Raw genomic sequence first — 18,526 nt, 5'->3', positions numbered from 1 at the left:
CCCCGCCGGTGGCCGCGGGGACCGAAGCGGTCGCCGTCCCGGGCGCCCGGGAGCGCCCCACCCCGCGCCGCCGCCACGGGCACTCACCGCCGCCGCTGCCGCCGCCGCCGCCGCCCGTGCCCGCTCCTCCCCTCGGCCCCGGCGGGCTGCTGGGAGCGGCGGGCGGGGGAGCCCCGACCCCGGCCCCGACGGCCCGGGCTGCCGCAGAGAGGGGCCGGCATCCCCCCGAGGGTCCGACCCCGAGGGGCTGCCGGGTGCCCCCCAAAAGCTGCCGGTTGCGTCCCGCTCCCAGCAGCTGCACACCGAGAGCTGCCAGCTGGAGCCCAAAAGCCACTGGCCAGACCCTACACCCATCAGTTGGATGCTAAGGGATGCTGGCTGCACCCTACACCTGCCAGGCAGACCCCCAAGAGTCTCCAGCTGCACCCTACACCCATCAACCGGACCCCCAGAGTCATCAGCCAGACGCTACACCCATCGGCTGGCACCCAAGAACCACCAGCTGGACCCGACACCCATCAGCTGGACTCTAAGAGCTGCCAACCTGACCCTTCGCCCACCAGCTGGACCCCAAGAGCTACTGGCCAGACCCCACTGCTATCACCCAGACCCCAAGAGTTGCCACCCGGACCCCAAAAGTCACCAGCCAGACCCCACACCCATCAACCAGACCCCCAGGAGGGCTGCCCACGGGGCTGCGGGAGCCTCCAGCCAGACCTGAAGCGCTGCCAGCCGGTCTCTGCTCAGCCTGGGTGGCCACGGTGTCTGCTCCTTTGGGAACACATAAACCTCCCGGCTCCGATCCCTTTCGGCTGCCACCAGAGTGCGAGGATGGCCCTCCCAGGGGGATGGGGACCGAGGGGGCACTTCTTGTGCCCTGGTTCTTTCGGAAGGAGAAAGTTTGAGGGGAGAGGCAGCGCCGGTTCCCGCGCTGCCCTTGGACTCACCTTGGCTCCCTGAGTACAAACACTAATTTCTCTCTAAGCAGCGTCTCTTTTTACTCATGGTAAATTCCTCCAGTGCTTTCCCTGCGTTGCCTCTGCAGGCTGCGCACCACGGCTGACATGGAGCCACGTGCCAGGAGGAAACCCTCCTTCGCCGACTTTAACTCTGTCCCTCCCTAAAATAATGCCAGGCTTGGATTTCCCGGTGGCTGGGCTCCCCATCCTCGCCATGCCGGGCGTCCCGGGGCTGCCACCGGCATCCCGGGCTGCAGGGAACGGCCCAGCTCTCGTGGGCAAAGCCTCCGCCGAGTTCCCCGTATTGGGGTCAGAGCTTGGGGGGTGATTTGGGACCGCGTCCCCGGGGTGGGTCGGTGAGTACGGTGCTCAACGGGCATCCATCGGTGCAGGGAGGATGGGGGGAAAATTCCCCCTGCGGCGGCTGCTGGAGAGGAAGGGGACGCCGAGGAGAGCCGGGATGCGGCGGGACCCGGCGTTGTGCATGGGAAAGCTGGTTAAAGAGCAGGAATAGCTGAAAGAACTAAATATGGAAACTTGGATAAAACATCGCTGAAGTAGGGAGATGGTTTCCTAACAGAATTCAAAGCATATAAACAAACTCAGGGAGGGAGAGAGGTTGTCTGGAGGGGGCCTTTATGAGTAATATTTAGAAAAACTAGCTGAAAATATCTCGGTAGGGAAGGCGGTTTCATCAAAGCAAACTTCCAGCTTTGTGGGGAAAGTGTTAGTCCTGGGAACATATTGTTTTGGGGGAAGAGATAGTGAAAACACGTGCCTCAACGCTGAAAAGTCTCTCCTAACATTTTTTTCAACTGCCACATTTCAATGATAAAACATGGAAGTTTCATGGCAATAATACAATAATGATGACAAAGTTTTCAGTTCGATTGGTAGGAAACTTTCTGACCAACTCTGGTTTTCTGCTTCCTTTGACAGATTGCTCCGGGATCCCTCGCCGATCTCCCACCGGGAGGGACTCAGTGGCTCGTTCCTGCGCTCTCGAGACTGGGGGTGTGTGGCACCGACAGCTCCTGCAGCTGATCCCCCAGGAAGCGCTTCCCCGAAGCGGGATGGACAAAAGCCCCGGACTTGGTCTTGCACTGGGATCCCATCAGGGCTCTCCCATCTCTAATGTCTCTTAATTCGTTAAGGAGCTCAGCTCTCCCGTTTGTCGGCTCCTCACCACCTTCTCCTTTACGTTTTGGTTTTGTGCCGGCGAAAAGGGGGTGCTTTAATGCGATTATTCCGGTAAAGCCCACGTAAGAGGATTCATGGGGCTTGGCTTTACGGTACTGCAGGGGCTATCGGCAGCACGTGGCACAGGGACGAGCGTGCTGGCCGTGGGTTAACGGAAAGCACGGAAGAGGCTTTGCAAGCCCTGCCATCGTAGACACCCCAAACCGTGGTGTCCCTGCAAGGGTGACCCCGGGATTCTGCAGACCCTGTGGGTGCCACGTGCTGCCTTGACCCTGCCTCTGCAGGGCAGACATCTGCCCGCGGCATGGCCGCTGCTCGTCCTGGCGAGAGGCGGACGTAACGGGCAACAGAGAACACAAAGAAGGGGGGCAGAAATGCCGGGGGACCGGGGCTGCCCTGGGGCTGGGCGTTCGGGGAGGGAGAGGGCTGCACCTCATGAAGGGTTATGGGGAGAGGATGGTTTATGCTGGGACTGGGTGAACTCAGCGTGTTTTGCAGAGGCTTCTCCAGAATGCTGCTGCCCCGGGGCGGGTGCTAGTCCCTGTCCAGAGAGCCAGGCTGTGGGGTGGGCCCGGGGTGGGCAGAGGGGCTTGTCCCCTCGGCACCGCTGGAGCCTTTGCCCACGGGGATGAGCACGTTGCTGCCGGTGCTCAGGGAGGTTGTCGGTGCTGCGTCAGGTCTGCAGCTTGCTCTCTTGCTCCTGTGCCACGTCCCACTTCTGGCAGGAGAAGGAGCTATGCCGAGATGCTGCAAGATCTCCTTTTGCCGTTCTGCAGGGAGCAATTGGGTCACGTGTGCTCACCAGTATCCTACTGGGAAAGCCAGCGTGGTTGATCTGTGCTGGGCACCAGCCAGGCAAGAGGCACTAGCACACCATCTGCTTCTCCTCGGGATGCTGCAGGCGCTGGGAAACACACTGTCCTGCAGCGGGACCAAGCAAGCTGAACCGAATCCCAGCTCTGAGCTGGGAGCTGCATTCTCTCCCCACTGCCGGCAAGATGAAAGTGCTTACCTGGGAATGGGGTCTCCCAGTTAGAGCTGGGCTGAGCGTCTCGGCTCATCTGCAGCTCGTGAGTTAAGGTTTCTAGGATTTCATAACTCTGGGGGTTTTTAATGACTTCTGTCGTCTCTGCCCTGGGGATGGAGGGCTGGGAGAACTAGGGAGAGCGCGATGGTTGGTTGGGGGCTCCTATCTGGGCCAGAGAAGGTAAAAGCGCCTTGCTGCTCTGGGAGCCAAGGTCAAACCTCGGACTAGCCAAGTACAAAAGCCGCTGGTGACCCACAGCACTGGGGCTGACACAAGATTGTCCTTCAGGTCTTTCGGTCTCCCAAGGAATCCTTTGGCAACACCCAAACCATCATCTCTCCTCTCTCAAATTATCTTTCTGGGTTTTTGTTTCAACGCAGAAGACAAGGTTTCTACAGGGCCTTCAAAAACATGGGTACATGTACAGGCATATAGATACATACTCTTAACTTAAATATACGTAAATATCATACAGATGGTCCCCAGCTGAGAGACGTACCAGGTGGGACGTGGCACTTGCAGGCTGGGTTAGGAGCCTGGTTTGCAGCCCGGCATCACGTGTGAACCGAGATGCGGCACAATGGGGCAGGCTGCAGAATCAATGGGCCCCCAAATCTGGCCCTAAATAGCCTCTTTTTTCCCCCAAATCTACACAGCAGCATGTCCATGTCCATACATAATTTATACCCAGGTTTTTCTTCTCTACACTTTTCTTTGCTTGGGGATAATTGCCCCAAAGCAACAGCTTACTTGGGATGAGTCCAGAGGACTGCTGTAACGGGAGTCCTGGGGGACGGGAGGGGGCTGAGCCGAGGAGAAGGGCCAGGGATGTCACCTCTGCTCTAAGAGACGGTTTTCCGAAGTGTCAAACAAATTCAGCCCTTCCAAAACCTGGCCCTGGGGTGCAGTCAGTGCGGCACAGCTCCTCGGGGTCCCATTGCCGGCGCGGGAGGGAATCGGCTGAGCAGGTAGCAGATGTTGGTTAAGTGCGAACTCAACAAACCACGAACAAATTTATGCAAGCACCGATAAAGCAGAGAGTGGAAAAGCGCTTTCTTTCTTTCTTTTTTTTTTCTTTCTTGTTTTTCTTGGCTCCTCCACGTTTCGGGCAGGCTGACACACAGACCTCTGTGTTTGCAGATGGCTGCGATCCTTCTTGGGCAAGCCGAGCGGCTGCAGACAATGCATCCATTGCTGCCGAGAGAGCAGGTGGGGAGGAAACGGAGCATCACGGGCGCAGCGCAACGGCACACAAAAGGATTCAGCGGGAGGAGGAGCGGGGTATTGTGCAGAAACCCCTCGAGCGGGGCCTGGGCCCTGGCAGGAAAAACAGCTGGCTGGTTTGACAGCTGTGCCTGGCAGCAAAGTCAGCAGCAGTGCCGGCTAATTGATTTAGAAATGAGTCATTTTTGAAGAGGGGCCGCATAGCATTGCATATCATCACCCTCGAACATTACAAAAAAAGGAGGCTAGCTTTGAAATTGTGAGAATTAAAAAAAAAAACAACCGTAGCATGACTTTTATTTCTCTTGGCTGCCTTGCAAGTGCCCTGAGATCACAAAGTTGCAAGACTTTCAATAAAACTGCAGGAATTTGCTGCAAGATATCTCCTACTTCAGCGCCAACGCGTAGTCTTCAGGGCAGGCGAGCTCTGAAACCGCAGCGTACGCAGAAATTTGTCCCATTTCCTACATTTGGGCAAATGTCACGCAACAGAAACCACAGATCTGAAAACTCTGTGTTTGCAGGACGCAGGAGGGATTTTCTCCTCTCTTGTGCAGGGTGCAGAGCCTACACAGCGAACCGCCGTACCAGCAACTTCACCAGCAGACATCACCAATTTTGGAAACTCCATGGAAAGGGTGAGGGGAAGTGCAGCAGCCACACAGGACCTGATTTTCCTTTCCCATCTCAAATGACATTTAAAGCACCAGACAGGCAAATCCCCTTTCTAGTTGTAAATTGGATGCAAACGATTTGGGCACCAGAAAGACAGTAAGGAGGCAAAGATGGAGTCACTTTTCAGGATGCACTTTTTCATGGGAAAAGTACTGAAGCAGCATGAGTCACGCTTCAGTGTAACATGTCCCCGAGCCAGAAAAGCAGTCCCTGGGAAACGAGATAGCTGGCTGAGCTGGAGCACAGACTTTTGCTTGAATTGGCTCCAGCTCGGGTAGGATAGTAGCAGCAAGTTATCCTGTGATGATAGATCAGAGGCCTATGTGAAGAGTGTTGGACAGCTCACTGAGGTTTAATTTGGACAGCTCTCAGGGCTGTGACAGGCAGGGCTGGAAACCTCCCTGCATGAGCCAACAGGCTAACAGAGGAGCAACTCCTCAGCCGTGGCTGGGCTGGGCTGAGGGATGCAGAGCTCTGTCTCTCAGCCCCAGCTGCAGGCTCCTGGGACGACCCTCGGGCTATGATCCCTGTGCTGCAGGGCAGCTGCCTGGGGAGAGCCAGGACCTCGGGGACAATGAGAAACAGCTTCCTTCGACGCCTCAGATGAGACACCGGGAGCGAGGCAGCGGGCTCCCTGCCCAGGGGACTGCCCCACGCCAGCCTACCTCGGCCTGAGGCCTCGGCCTTGCTGGAGCCCAGGCCCGCGCAGGCCTAGGCCGGGGACGACCCGGACCAGGCTCTACCGCACCCAGGGGCTTGGCTCGCCCTCGAGGCACGGCCGGCACCCGGGGCCCCTCACGCCGAGGCCTGGGTCCCCGCTCCGGCCTGCCCGGGCCCGGGCCCCGGCACCGAGACCCCCGACCCAGTGGATCCTCCCCCGCTTCGGCTCATGGCACGTCCCTCCCCGCCTCTCCCCAGCGGAGGTCTCGCGAGATCAGCCCCGGGTCATGCGCCTGCGCAGTGCGGCGGCCCAGGGGAAAGGGGCGGAGCCTCCGCACCGCCGCCTCACGGATCCGCCGCCATCTTGTTTCTCGGCCGCTGGGCGCTCGCTCTGCTCTGGCCGCCCCCCTCCCCCTCCTTCCCGCCTCCCGCCAGCCGGGCCGGAGGCAGCGCGGGCGCCGGGCGGAGGAGGCGGAGGTCGCGGCGCCGGCCGCCCCGGTGAGTGCGGGGGAAGCGGGCGGGAGCGCGGCGGGGGGAGTCGGCGGCCCGTGAGGGGGCGCGGGGCGGGGGCGGCCCGAGGGGTTCCCCCCCCCCAACGGCTCCTTTCCGATTGGCAGAGCCGCACCGCGCCCGCTGATTGGCCCGCGCCGGGGGAGGCGGGCGAGGGAAGCTGCGCGCTGATTGGATGCCGAGGAGCGGACCGGGGAGAGGACAGGAAACGGAACCGTTTCCCCGCGCGGCCCGGGGTGGGGGAGGGGCGCGCTCGAGGCTCGCCCCATGGGGGGGGGCGGCCGGGCCCAGCGGGGAGGGAGCGAGGCCCGTGCGGTCCCGGGGCTGGCGGAGCGCCTGAGACCCGCGGGCAGCGCCCGGGACAGGTGCTGCCTGATGGCCGGTGGGTAGGGTAGGGCGCGGAGGCCTTTCCGGGACTCCCGGTGCCTTTCCTGGCAGCCAGCGGGCGTTGGCGGCGGCAGGCCCGATCCGCTGGGTCCCGACAGGGGATTTGCTGCGGGAGAGTTCAGTTTCACGTAGCGGGGATGCTATATTTTACTGATCTGTGGGGTTTTCTTTCCACCCAAGCCTTAAGGGGGCTTCTCCAGAGTCTCCCCGACACTTGGTGGGAAGAGGGGCAGGACCCAAGCCGGGCCGCAAAGCAGTTGGAGATGATTTGTGGGTCTCTGGTAAATACCTGAGGGATTGTTTAATCTGTGCTTGAAAGCCAAGGGCACTGAGAGCTGTGAAAGTATCTGTACAGAAATATGGTTTCCCTAGATTCTGCTTTTTCCTGAGCTGCGAAAATGAAAGAAATGCCCCCAGTAACTAGTAAAGCACTATGCATTAAAAGCAGTATGAGTATGGCATGGATGAAAGCGAATTCTTTTTGGCTGGGTTGGGTTTCATTCAGGTCAGTTCATTCTCCGGCTGCATCATGAGCTGTGCGGGTGTTCGGGGGGTCAGGGCTGAGTGGTGGGCACAGGACAAGCCGGGTGGCAGGACAGCTCTTTGGTGGCAGGGCCGGCTTACGCTTCGTGTTGGCTGAGCTGTGTCCTAGGGCTGGCTCCGGAACCCGGAGCTCCGCCAGACTTCAGGTTGCTCACAGAAGAAGAAACAATAGCGCTGGCTACTTCTTCTGGAATGTGACTCTTCATATCGCCTTTTGAGACACTTGTCTTGTTGAGTATGCTCCACGTGCTTATGAATAAATACTTCTTGTCTGTCTCAATAGCTGCCTGAGTATGGGCAATTAAAAGGAAAGTCTCAACTGGCTTCGCTTGCGATGCAGAGCAAACAGCCCGCAGGCATGTGGTTAACTTCTCCTCTAGTCCTACATCCAGAAAATAGACCTCCTGGGTCATCAGACGTCGTTTGCTGCTGTTGCCCTTGGCAACATCACATGTCTTTTCTTAGGCTTGCCCGTGCCCTTCTTAAATTAGGTTCTGTTTTTGGACTAGGCTACTCCTGCTGGACCTGTGTTTGTCTTCAGTTGAGCCGTGCTCTGGTGCCAGAGCTTAACCTGGGCCCAGCTTACCGTCCCTTAGGCACTGGTCATTGTGGTGACAACCTGATATAATCTTGCATCTGGCATCGCACGCTCCATCATAACCACGTTGGGTTTTGTGTCACAAGGGTTTGTTTGAGATGCTGGCTCGTGCGGGGGCTTGTGGCCTTCGGGCCACTGTGACCACACCGAGCGGAGGATTCGGACGCGTTTTGGGATGAATGTAGGAGTTCTTGGTCAAAGCAAAAAGCCGTGCCTTGTGTCGGACCTTTGAAACCCCCACGCAGCACCGAGAGCTGTTCGCTCTGAGCGAGGACTGAGAACCGGGCATAATCCTGCCGGTTCTCAGGTCACTGCGGGCTGGCTGGGTGACCTTGAGCCAGTCATTTATCCTGCGCGGCCAACCTGTTCCCTCTCATTATTTTGTACTTTATAAAGATAAGTCGCGTTCGTCAGTGTACGTTCTCATGCTGTACGTGAATAATGTGCAGTGACGCTTTCTTAGAAGTGCCGCAACCTGCAAAACGCAGCGACAGATGACAGTTATTGGGTTAAGAGCATTCCTTTCTCCTTATGTCTTCCCAGTAGCTTTGTGGTTAAATCTTTCAAGTGGAATTTCGGCAATTCCTGAGTGTTAGCTCAACTGCCCCGCGTGATTTCAGAGCAAGAACAGCTGCAGTGGTTGAAATGAACCCTTTACTGCAGGGCTTCCCAAAAGTAATTTGGTTTTTTTTTTTCCCCACTGTCACAGAGAATTAATTATTAACTACTGTGAGAGCGGTAGCCGTTCCCGTGGCCGTGCTGGGCTGTACCCTGGCACAGGAGAGGGGCCCTCGCTCCGTAGGTGACAGGGGGTCGTGTCGCGGTGCGAGGAGGCACATGGGAATGTGTTTGGGCAGTCGTTACCGCTTGAAATACCAGCGAGGCATTCCTCTTCTCTGCAGGAAAGGTGGTGGGCTGTTCTAGGTTTGTTTTGCATACCGCCTGAAAGTACCTTGCATACCTCTAATAGTAAGCATACCGCAGCTCTGAGGCCCTTGCTTTTATCTGAGGAATGACACAGGAAGAGAAGAAAGCATTGCAAAGTATTATTTTTTTTAAGACATGTTTTAACCAATTACATTTAATAAATCACCGGGAAGATCTATTTTTAAATTAATCTCTCCTTGCTATCTGATTCAAACTAATTTAATCTGCAGGACTATTTAATCACAGCACTGGCTGTGCTTGTAATATTTTTTCCTCTGCTGCTCTCTATATAATCCTGTAAGCACATTATTTTCAAGCAGTAAATTGTGTCTTGGAATGCAGCTTGAAATCCGTTTGGGTATTGTTGATAACTTGCTGGGAGTTGTGTGTCTGCATAGGTTAAAATGTCATCTGTGCTTCGCAAACACGCCGTTCCCAACTTTCAGTCCGATCCGAGAGCTACCGAACCGTTCTTGGAGGCTCTGAGAACCGCGTCGCGGGTGAAGCGAGGCCGGCGGGATGTTGTGTTAAAGCTGCAAAGGGGAATCTTCGGCGTACATGGCTGAGAGGTGACAGCTCTGCCAGCGCTCGCTTCCTTTCCTGAGGCGTCCTGCCAGGAGGAACGTCGGAGGTATTCGGCCTACTGAGAGGGGTCGGGGTCTGCGCCGGGAAGGCGTCTGTTTGGGCGGCCGCCTGCTAAACCAGGGAGTTTATCTGTGTGAAAAGCATGCTTTTTTTTTTTTCATCTCTCCATATATGTCAGAGTGCGTGTGTGCATTCGGTCCTGGTCGCCGCGCGGCCACACAAATGTTCTCGGTGGATCAGAGGTGGGAAGTGCCACAGACGTTAAACTGCAGCTCTCTCGGGGGGTGTTCCTGTCCCCTGAAGGTGCCGCTTACACCGTCCCCGTGCGCGGGGTGGTGGTCGGTGACCCCCCCCCTTCACCCCCTGACCGATGGGGAACGGGTCTGCAAACGTCAGACGGTGCCCTCCGTCCCACAGGCTGGAGCGCGCTCGGCTTTCCGCACGCAAAGCGGAGGGCGAGAGGTCTCGCAGCTTCGCCGTGCTGCCTGCCCAGGCATCGCTCCGCTCCTTTCCGTGTCCCACCGTGCTCTCTCCGAGTTGGAATCCCTGCGGCGTGCGTGCTCCGCGAGCAGCGCAGCACCGACGCTTCCCTTGCCACCGCAGGGATAAACGTGGTTGCAGCCGGGAGCCCCGGGAGGCTCCGTCCCGGCCCCGCCGCGGGACGCTGGTGCTGGGCGTGCAGGCGCCTTCGTGTGCGAGCATGGGCGGCTGCGGCCGTGCAGCCGCCCTGCGTGCACGCGCCCCCGTCTGCGCGCACGTGCAGTCCCGGCCGCAGCCCGCGCGCTGCCCCGTGACCCGCCGGTGCGCTCGGGCGCCCCATGACGCGGCGGCGGCGGCGGGAGAGGGGGGGGGAGTGGGCGCTGCTAGAGTGACAGGCGCGCGGGCCAATCGGCATCCGCCTCACGACCCCTCCGTCTGTTTGAATAGGAGCCGAGCGGCCAATAGGAACCGCCGGGGCGGGCGGTGAGGGCCCGGCCGCCGCGCTGCGGAGGGGGCCGCGGGCGGGGAGCGCGGCGGCCGGGCGCCGCTCTGACCCCTGCGCCGCCTCTCAAGGTAACTTTAAAACAGGAAGTGGACGGCGAGGTTGCGCCGCCGGCGGCAGCCAATGGGCGCGCGGGGCCGCGCCTCCCCCCGGCGACGCGCAGCCAATGGACGCGGGCGGGGCGGGCCCGGCGGGCGCAGCAGGGTAGGCTGAGCGGTGGCTGTTAAAGGGGCCGGCGGCCCGGTCCGGCGGGGACGCGGAGTCCCGACAGGCAGGGGTCAGCTCAAAGACAAAGGGATGGCGGGGAGGCCCGGGGGCTGCCGTCCCCCGCCGCAGCCGCCCCCCGACCGGCAGGCAGGGCCTGTGGCGGCCGTGGCCCGGTAAGTTGATCGCGGTGGCCGGAGCCGCGCTGGCTGGGGCGGGGGGCGGCTGCGGCCTGGCCCGGTGATGGGGGAGCCGGCCCCGGCGGCGGGGGGCTGCCCGCCCGGCCTCGGGGTGTCCCAGCCTTGTGCGGCGGGAGGAGGGGGAGGTGGCGGTGGGGGGGCAGCCCGGGGGCTCCGGGGGGGCGGCGGGAGGCGCCCGGTTCGCGGCGGCGGTGGGGGCCCGGGGCGGCGGGTATGGCTGGGGGCAGCGCAGGGCCGCGCCCTGCGGGGGGGCCGCGCCGCCCCGGGGCTGGTAACCGGCGGGGGGGGACACACACACACGACACAAAATGGCAGCGCCTCCCCCCCCTTCCCCGGGGCTGCCGCCGAGCCGCGGGGGGGGGGGGGGGTCTCCCCCGGCTGCCCTTGGCGGGGGCTGCCCAGCCGGCTGGGAGCTGGCCCACGGGCACCCATCGGAAACGCGGCTTCTGGGGGGCAACGGAACCCCCATCACCCCCAAACCGCCAGCCAAACTCCTGACAAGTATAAGCAGCCCTTTGTTTTCCTTTTTATTTGCAAATAAGCACTGAAGGTCATCGGAGCCCCGCAGCCCAGCGGTGACAGGCGGAGGAACGGGGTGAGAGCGGGTCTTAGCTTAGAAGTTTTCTAGCGTAAAGGGCTTTCTCGGCCATCCCGGTGACACCCCGAACTCCGGCTGGGCTGGGCTCTCGCACGGCTCTCGCCGTCAGAGCGGTGCTGCAGCTAAAGTTGCTGGAGCTAGGCCTTCCTTCGCTAGCACAAGTGACCTTGAAATACCACTGCTCCGAGTTTCGAGAATGAAGGACAAAGTTTGTTTACGGCACTTTGCACTGAAAAAAAGAATCACAGTGGAAAAATGAAGCTGCTCCTGATGGCTGAGGGCATCGAGGACATGGAGAATAGTTTGTAGATTAGAATTAAAGTTAGTTTTCAGCAAGGAGTCAAATCACATTGCAGACATTCCTTTTCCTCCACTCCTACAGAGAGATGCTAAATGTTACTATTACCATCCTTGCCTTCTCAGGGGTGAACTGGGTGACACGGCTTGAGTGTTTTCAGTCCTGCTTTCATCCTTTTTTTTTTTTTTCCTGGTTGCTAATTGTTGACCTTAAAAGTACTGTTTTGAAAATTAGAGGTAATTACATTGTGCAACTTCTTTTTGTAGGGGTGTTAGAAAAGTGGGCCCTGGCACGTGAACCTGATCTGCACGTCGGTGTCAGCTGTTAACAAAAGACTGTCTTGGGGTTGAACTTCAACCTGAATGGTCTTTGAATTGTTATAGCCTTCAAGTATTATTTTGGGTATTTTAATTTATATTAAGACTGGTGAATAGCATCACCTTGTCTCAGGCCAAGCTTATTCAACTTCATGTGTCGTCTGGCATGTCATAGTAGTTTCAATCCGAGAAGGGGGCAGAATGAGAAACATCGCTGTAAGTCATCTATTAATAATGGTGGCTGCTCCGGTATGTTAGTGGAGTAGCAGTAACTTCTGTAGCAGACTGTTGGCCAGAATCGGGGGATTTACTGTGAATGTGAAGGTCATTGTTAGCATCTTTAAGCAAAAATGAGACATTTCAAGATTTTTGCCTTGAAATTAGGATATATTCAGCTGCTGCGTGCTTTTAAGGGGTGGCAGAAAGCAAGAGTAGTCTGCAGCTACCATAAGATGAAATAAGAAATCCTGCAGAAGTCTTCATTATACCCAATGTTTGTCATATTTCATTGCTTAAGCTGCAAGAGGTCGTAGCTGTGTACGAATAGGTACTGCTTGATCTTTCTAGGTCAAGAGCAGCAGGAAAAACCTAAAGCTTTTGGTAGCACTGTAAAGGGATTTATTAACAAATTACACCGGTTCCTGACTTTTTCTTGCAGCACCGTAAGGGAAAGGAAGGTCCTCGGATCCCATTTTACGCCGCTCAGTGAAGTTAGTTGTGTGTCCCCTCTGCCCCAAAGGTCCCTGGGGCTTTCCTAGTAGTTTTACCTGCTGGAAATGCAGGCTCAGAAAACAGGCTCATCTTTTTGTTTAAAGGACCTTTCCATGCTTGTTTTTTATGCTAACTTAACTGGCAGTGCAAGCAGTGAAGGTGTAAAGGACAAGTTTATTGTGGGAAATTGCTGTCCCTGGGTTGAGCACCTCGGTGGCTGGGGGGAGGAGGAGGAGGAGGGCGCGTGTGCGCCTCGCTGCGAGGGTGGTGGATGCCCGCAGGAGGTCACCTTTCAAGCCAGTGTATTTGGGTTGGGTTTTTTTTTTTTTAATCGGACTAGTATCTTGCATTTATATAATGTGGCGTGACATCTGTATTTTAATAGCGTTGGCACATGAAGCGGTTTCTTAATTTCAGGGCTTAGCGATCCACCCATGTTGTAAGTGAATTAAATTTGTACGGTTGCTAACTTAAACTCTTTAATTATTATGTTTTGATAAAGAAGACAGTTTACCTTATGTTTCAGAGAGTCAAAAAATGTAGCAACTGTTACAAGGGGCATGGACAGCAAGATCAAACTTCAGGATACCTGCCAAAGCTTCCCAGGAGTCACAGGAAGTTTTTTTTGTTTGTTTGTTCTCAAAAACTTAAGATTTTCTACATGCTGAGACCTCATTGGGGGGACTTTCTTCCATTGTCTGTTTATAACTTGCTCTCCTATTTGGTCACTTCCTGATAAATCAAAACGGGTCACTTTCAGTTGTCTTTTTTCATTCAATGAAGGTGACCCAGAAGGGTATAGATTTGCGTGTTTATAATACAGGATCATTTTTAAAAGAGAAAAAAATTGGAAAAAAAAAGATAGAAAGGCCTGATTAGACCATCCTGTCTGCCTCTTGAGCAGCACAGGTTGTGCTTCATTTAAGTAAGATCTGCTGATCTCAGGAGGCAAAAAGCTTATGGTTGTTTCTATGAAAAGAATTATTTTTAAGTTTTGCCAGATGCCATTTGATAATTTAACTTATAAAAGTGAGTAAAGAAAGTAATAGGGACATTGAATATTAGAATAATCCCTATAGAAAAATAACCCTGCAGCCCCCTAAAAGCCGTACATTTATTTGACTTTTCTTCCCGGAATAACAAAGTCCGCAGAAGACATGCCCAGTTATAGACTGGTACGGCCTTCCACTCTGCTTTGAAACCATCACAAGTTCTTGTGAATAACTCGCATTTGTCATTCACATTTTTCTAGGTTGTATCTGCTGCTGTCCTGCTGTGCTTTGAATCATTCTTTCTGCCTTCCCCTCTTCCCTCTCTGGCAGCACGGTGGTGGTTGAGCCTAAAAATACAGCAGAAGAGCAAAGACACACGCAACACTTACGGCTACATTCAAATTAAAGCATAACTTTGCCCTAAATGTGCTGCAGCATCTGTGTGTTAGCGCAGGATCATATGACAGCTGTCTGCTCCAGCTGCTGCCTGGGTCCCGGTGTAACCAGGAGGTTAATAGCGAGCACCCAATTTAGCTTTTTCAGCCACTTAAATTGTGTGGCTATCAGAAGGATGAGAAAATGTGAGGGCACTCATAGGACTTTTTATATAGAAACTCTTAATTTAATGCAGAGCTGTTTATAAATAATTCAAAAATATCAACTAACATAAAAATAAAAAAAGTCTCCAGGCTGAATGTCTGTTTAATCCATACTGTCTTAACAGGCATTTTCCTTGCGCTTGTACTCCAGAGCAGTGAATGTGTATGTTGCATGATCAGAACTTCTGCTGCCTAAAACACAAAATAAGAGAAATGGACAAAACAACCCAAATGCTGGTCAGACCCCTCTTGCAGGACCCCTCTTGCTTTTGTGAGCTGTTGGGGACAGCAGTCCCAGGTGGTCTCTGCGATGGGTGCCTGGGTGTTGATAGATTCCAAATAGATACCACCAAAGCTGAAAACTATCATTGGATTTTGAAATATTTGAAGTACTTTCTGAATAAATTGAGCCTATCACTTGGTTAACACTGCTGATGCCAAAGTAGTGCCTATGGTCCTGAAAATGCTGTTTTCGGATTTCAACTTTGACTTATTAATATACCATATGCTGTGTATATTGTATACATTCAGGGTATGTGGCAAGTACTTTTGTTTTGCGAGTACCTGATGTCACTACAGTTGTGAAATTTCATTCGCATGTGGTACAAGTCTGGGTGAGATGCCTCCTGCCTCTGAGAGCGAGGCACCGCCTTAGTGTTTCTCACTAGATTTTTCTTCTATAAAAGTGCAAGCACACAAGTAGTCAAGACTGAGACCATGTGTTTTTGTGAAGGTGAGTTTGCTATCACTTTTTTTTTTTTCTTGTTATCCTCATTAAGGCTACTGTTAAAGGGAAGTGAGTAAAATGCATGTATGGCAGGACTGGGAAATACGTTGTGAGGTGTGTAGCTTATAATTCCTTTTAAATTTATAAAGCTGCAATACATAACATCAATTTTATGCTAAGTTGGTTGAGATTAAAGTTTATAAGGTGAAGTACATGATACGCAGTATTGTTTTGGTGTGTGCCAACTGTTTTATCGTGTGAAGTAGACTTGACTAACTTGAACACGCTTTACTTAAAAGAGCTTTTCCATTTCTGCTGGGTGTTTAATTTAGAAGCTGGAGAGACAGCACGATTCATCTTAGACACTTGTTGTTATTTGTCTGGGAATTTTCTTCCTCTACTTCTTACTCTGTGTGCTTCCCTGCCAAAATTGCACTGCAAAGAGCCACTATTTAATAATGTTTAACTGTTGAAACACCAAATATCAAGTGTGACCCTTGTGCTCTTTCATTCAAAGAAGAAAGGGAAGTAAAATAACCAGTACAAACAGCAATTCAGATTATTTTGTTTGCTTTACCTTTTAAAAAAAAAACCTAGTCCTGTACTATTTTTTGTGGTGTTCTAATATTTGCAGCCTCATTTTTTACTTGGTGCTGCACTGTGGGGAGGTTACTTCTCGATTCTGTAGCATGGTTTCTGGTGCCATGCCGTGCTGCTGGTGGGTTTCTGATACCAGCCTCTAGTGTATTTATGTGCACTCCCAAAACCCTGTCCAGCGTTAAATATAATCTGTGTGTATCTTCAGTCTTTCTGTGCACAAATTAACATGGACTGCTGCTGGACAGAGGACTTTTAGCAGTGCTGTTAGGTACAGAAACTCAATGCTTCTCTAAAAGCAGGCATTATTCCTGATTTTTTTTTTTTTTTTTTTTTTTTCTCCTGAAGGAGTAAACCCAACTGACAATGGCCTGCCCAAGACTGCAGTGTACCATTGTCTGCGCTAGCAATTGCCTTTAACTGCTAGGTCACACTGTCTTCTGTATTAAGGTATAAAACTCAACACAGTGTCTCTGGGTGCTTGTGTGTGTGTGTTCAGTAAAATGCCTTTGCTGTGCATTCTCTGTGCTGTAGGATATTCTCTTCCCCTGTGCGGCTGAAGCAGCTTTGGAGATTTGGTTCTCATTCCTGCTGAGCGTGTAGCATGTGCCTTCCTGCGAGGCCATTCCCAGCTCAGTGCCCAGTGAAAGGTACTGGCTTGCTTGCAGTTTGATGCAGCTTTCTGCAAGATCAGAGCTGTAACTTCACAACAAACTCTGTATCAGGAAGGTTATCTGGCCAATTTCTGCTTTGCGTGAATGACGTCGGGTTGGTTACTCTGGCCCTGCCACCTCCCCTCCAGAGGAGCCGGGATCAGCTCTGCTGCTTGCGCTCTCTCCCTGTTGAGTGGGTAGTGGAGAGGCAGCTCTTACCCCAGCGTGCCGAAACCCAGGAGAAGGGAGGAGCAGAATTCCTGCCGTAGGTACTGGAGTAGAGAAGGGGAGAGTAGGAGGCATGCCTGTGTGTGATCCAGCAAAACATCGATTGCAATGCTCTTAGGAGCAGATCAGCAATGGCAGTGGTGCAAAGCAGATTTGGCCCTGCTAGCTGCTGAAACCAAACTTTGCTGGTTGAACGAGTTGTCTGTGTTGTTGGAAGCGGTAATCCAGATCCCTCTCTGTGAGTTTGTAACTGATTTGGGCTTAAATCAAATGCTGTGCCTCGCATGAATGAAAACAGAAGTAATGCATTAGAGGTATTAGGGAGCTAATGTTCAAACAGTGCTTTGAAGATAGAATAATCTACTGCTAAATATTCATAGAAAAAAGGGCTAGAAGGCACCTGAAGAGGTGATCTTGTTTATTTTTTTCTGCCCTAAGGCAAGATCAACTCAAACGCCGTTTTGCAACCTTCTCTTAAAAACCTTTAGCAATAAGTGCTCAATATCCTCTGTAGGTAATTTAGTGCAGCATTTAACTAGCCTGACTATTATGTTCAATTTTAATTTTATCAAACAAGAGAAATCTGCAAATACACACCTTATCCAACAGCCTAGAATAATTCTCCCATCAGCTGAAATCAACCACTTATGGTGCCAGCTATATGCTTAGAGGGTTGTGTGTATGTAATACCGCAAGAGGGAACAGATAAAAATAAAACTGAGGAATTGCAAAAGTTTCTTATAATAGCACATTGGAAGGAAGCGCTTGTGTTTTTGAATTATGTTGGTTTTACTGAAAGCCTCTTAAAATTGTTTTTAAAAAGTTGAAAGGTTATGTTTTCATCAAGAGCAGAACTTCAGACTTTCCTAAGTTTGTGATCATCACCTTTCTCCGCTACCTGAAAGGCTGCGTTAGATTTTATAGCACTATTTTATAGAAATGGAGGAGAGTTCCCATATCTTTTGGATAAATAAATCTAGAAATCTTAAGTCTAATATTTCTGATTTTGGCCTATGGCTTAGCTATAACTTTATTCATAAGTTGTTGCCTGTACATAATGATAGAAGTTTTTATGCCTTAATAAGAACAGCGTCATTACTGCTGTGATGCGCTGAAATAATTGTGCTGCGTATATAATGCTGTGGATTATATAGTCAGTTATGTTTCATCTTTAAAGTGTTCCTGCTTCCTTTTTATTATGATGTGGAGTATTGGGTTTTGTTAAAAGCTGATCTTGTGTCCAAAAAAACATTGTATAAATCTCTCTGAATGCGGTGTTCCCCCTCCTCCTCCCAGCGCTTGTTCGGGTAATGTTTTATAGGCAAAGCCTTTTCTGTGCTGTCTTGTTGGCATACCAAAACTGGAAATGAGTCTCAACTGGATGTGTACATTGAAGCGACTCCTCCTTTCGGAAGGTGTTTGGCACGTGTAGCGATGGCAGCACATGCCAGCCTGGCTCTCTCCAAGCCCTGTTCCCAGGGTGCATGTTCACTGTTTTTTCTCATGGAATTGTTCAAAACATCAAAAGCCAAAGGCTCGTGTGTTGTAACCCCGGATCCTGGCGTGCTACGGCTTGTGTCTTTTCTTTTGCTTCGGCAGGGCCAGGCACAAATCTTCTTACTGGTTCTTCCGTTGTGGCAACACCTTATTTTTTTAGACCTCTACAGCAAGATTTCAAACTTGGTTTGTTCAGCTCTTGCCACTGGTGGCAGCTACCAGTTCTTCATCAGGTCAGAAATGTGCTGTGGAAATGGGGCTTGTGTACGGTTTTGATGGGACTTGCAACTGCAGTGCCCCGTTTCATAGCTAGGAAACCTTCTAGAGAGGATGATACACTAGTTGTGTGCCCATCTGAGACTGTGTTCCCGATGGCCATGTGGAGACCTTCTTCACGTGCTCGCTTTTGTTGCTGTGTCAGAAGTCAGGTGAGTTCCCTCGGCAAGTCTGAATCGCTCTTACTGCTTTCCTGATCAAAGCTAGAGCTGTGATGAACAGGAGGTGCAGAAAACAGATACAACACAAAGTCCATGGCATTGGTTTGGAAGAAATATGTGTCTGCAGTGCCAGCACAACTGCCAACATGACTCAAGTTTCTCAATTGCATTATTGGTTTAAAGATTTTACA

General features: G+C 52.9%; 1 protein-coding gene across 2 annotated transcripts in view; it reads left to right on the top strand.

Moving 5' to 3' along the window:
* The first annotated feature begins 6,135 nt into the window (after positions 1-6,135).
* Positions 6,136-18,526, top strand: part of NFYC (nuclear transcription factor Y subunit gamma) — a 36,686-nt gene continuing 24,295 nt past the window's right edge. For both annotated transcript variants that reach the window (XM_050909747.1, XM_050909746.1), the window contains exon 1: positions 6,136-6,243. The gene's annotated coding sequence lies outside the window, so the exon portion shown is untranslated. The remainder of the gene's footprint in view (positions 6,244-18,526) is intronic.

This window comes from Gymnogyps californianus, chromosome 22 (assembly GCF_018139145.2).
Source record: "Gymnogyps californianus isolate 813 chromosome 22, ASM1813914v2, whole genome shotgun sequence".
Lineage (NCBI taxonomy): Eukaryota > Metazoa > Chordata > Aves > Accipitriformes > Cathartidae > Gymnogyps > Gymnogyps californianus.
Note: the sequence above shows the minus strand (reverse complement) of the source record. Positions and strands in the feature narration are given on the sequence as shown.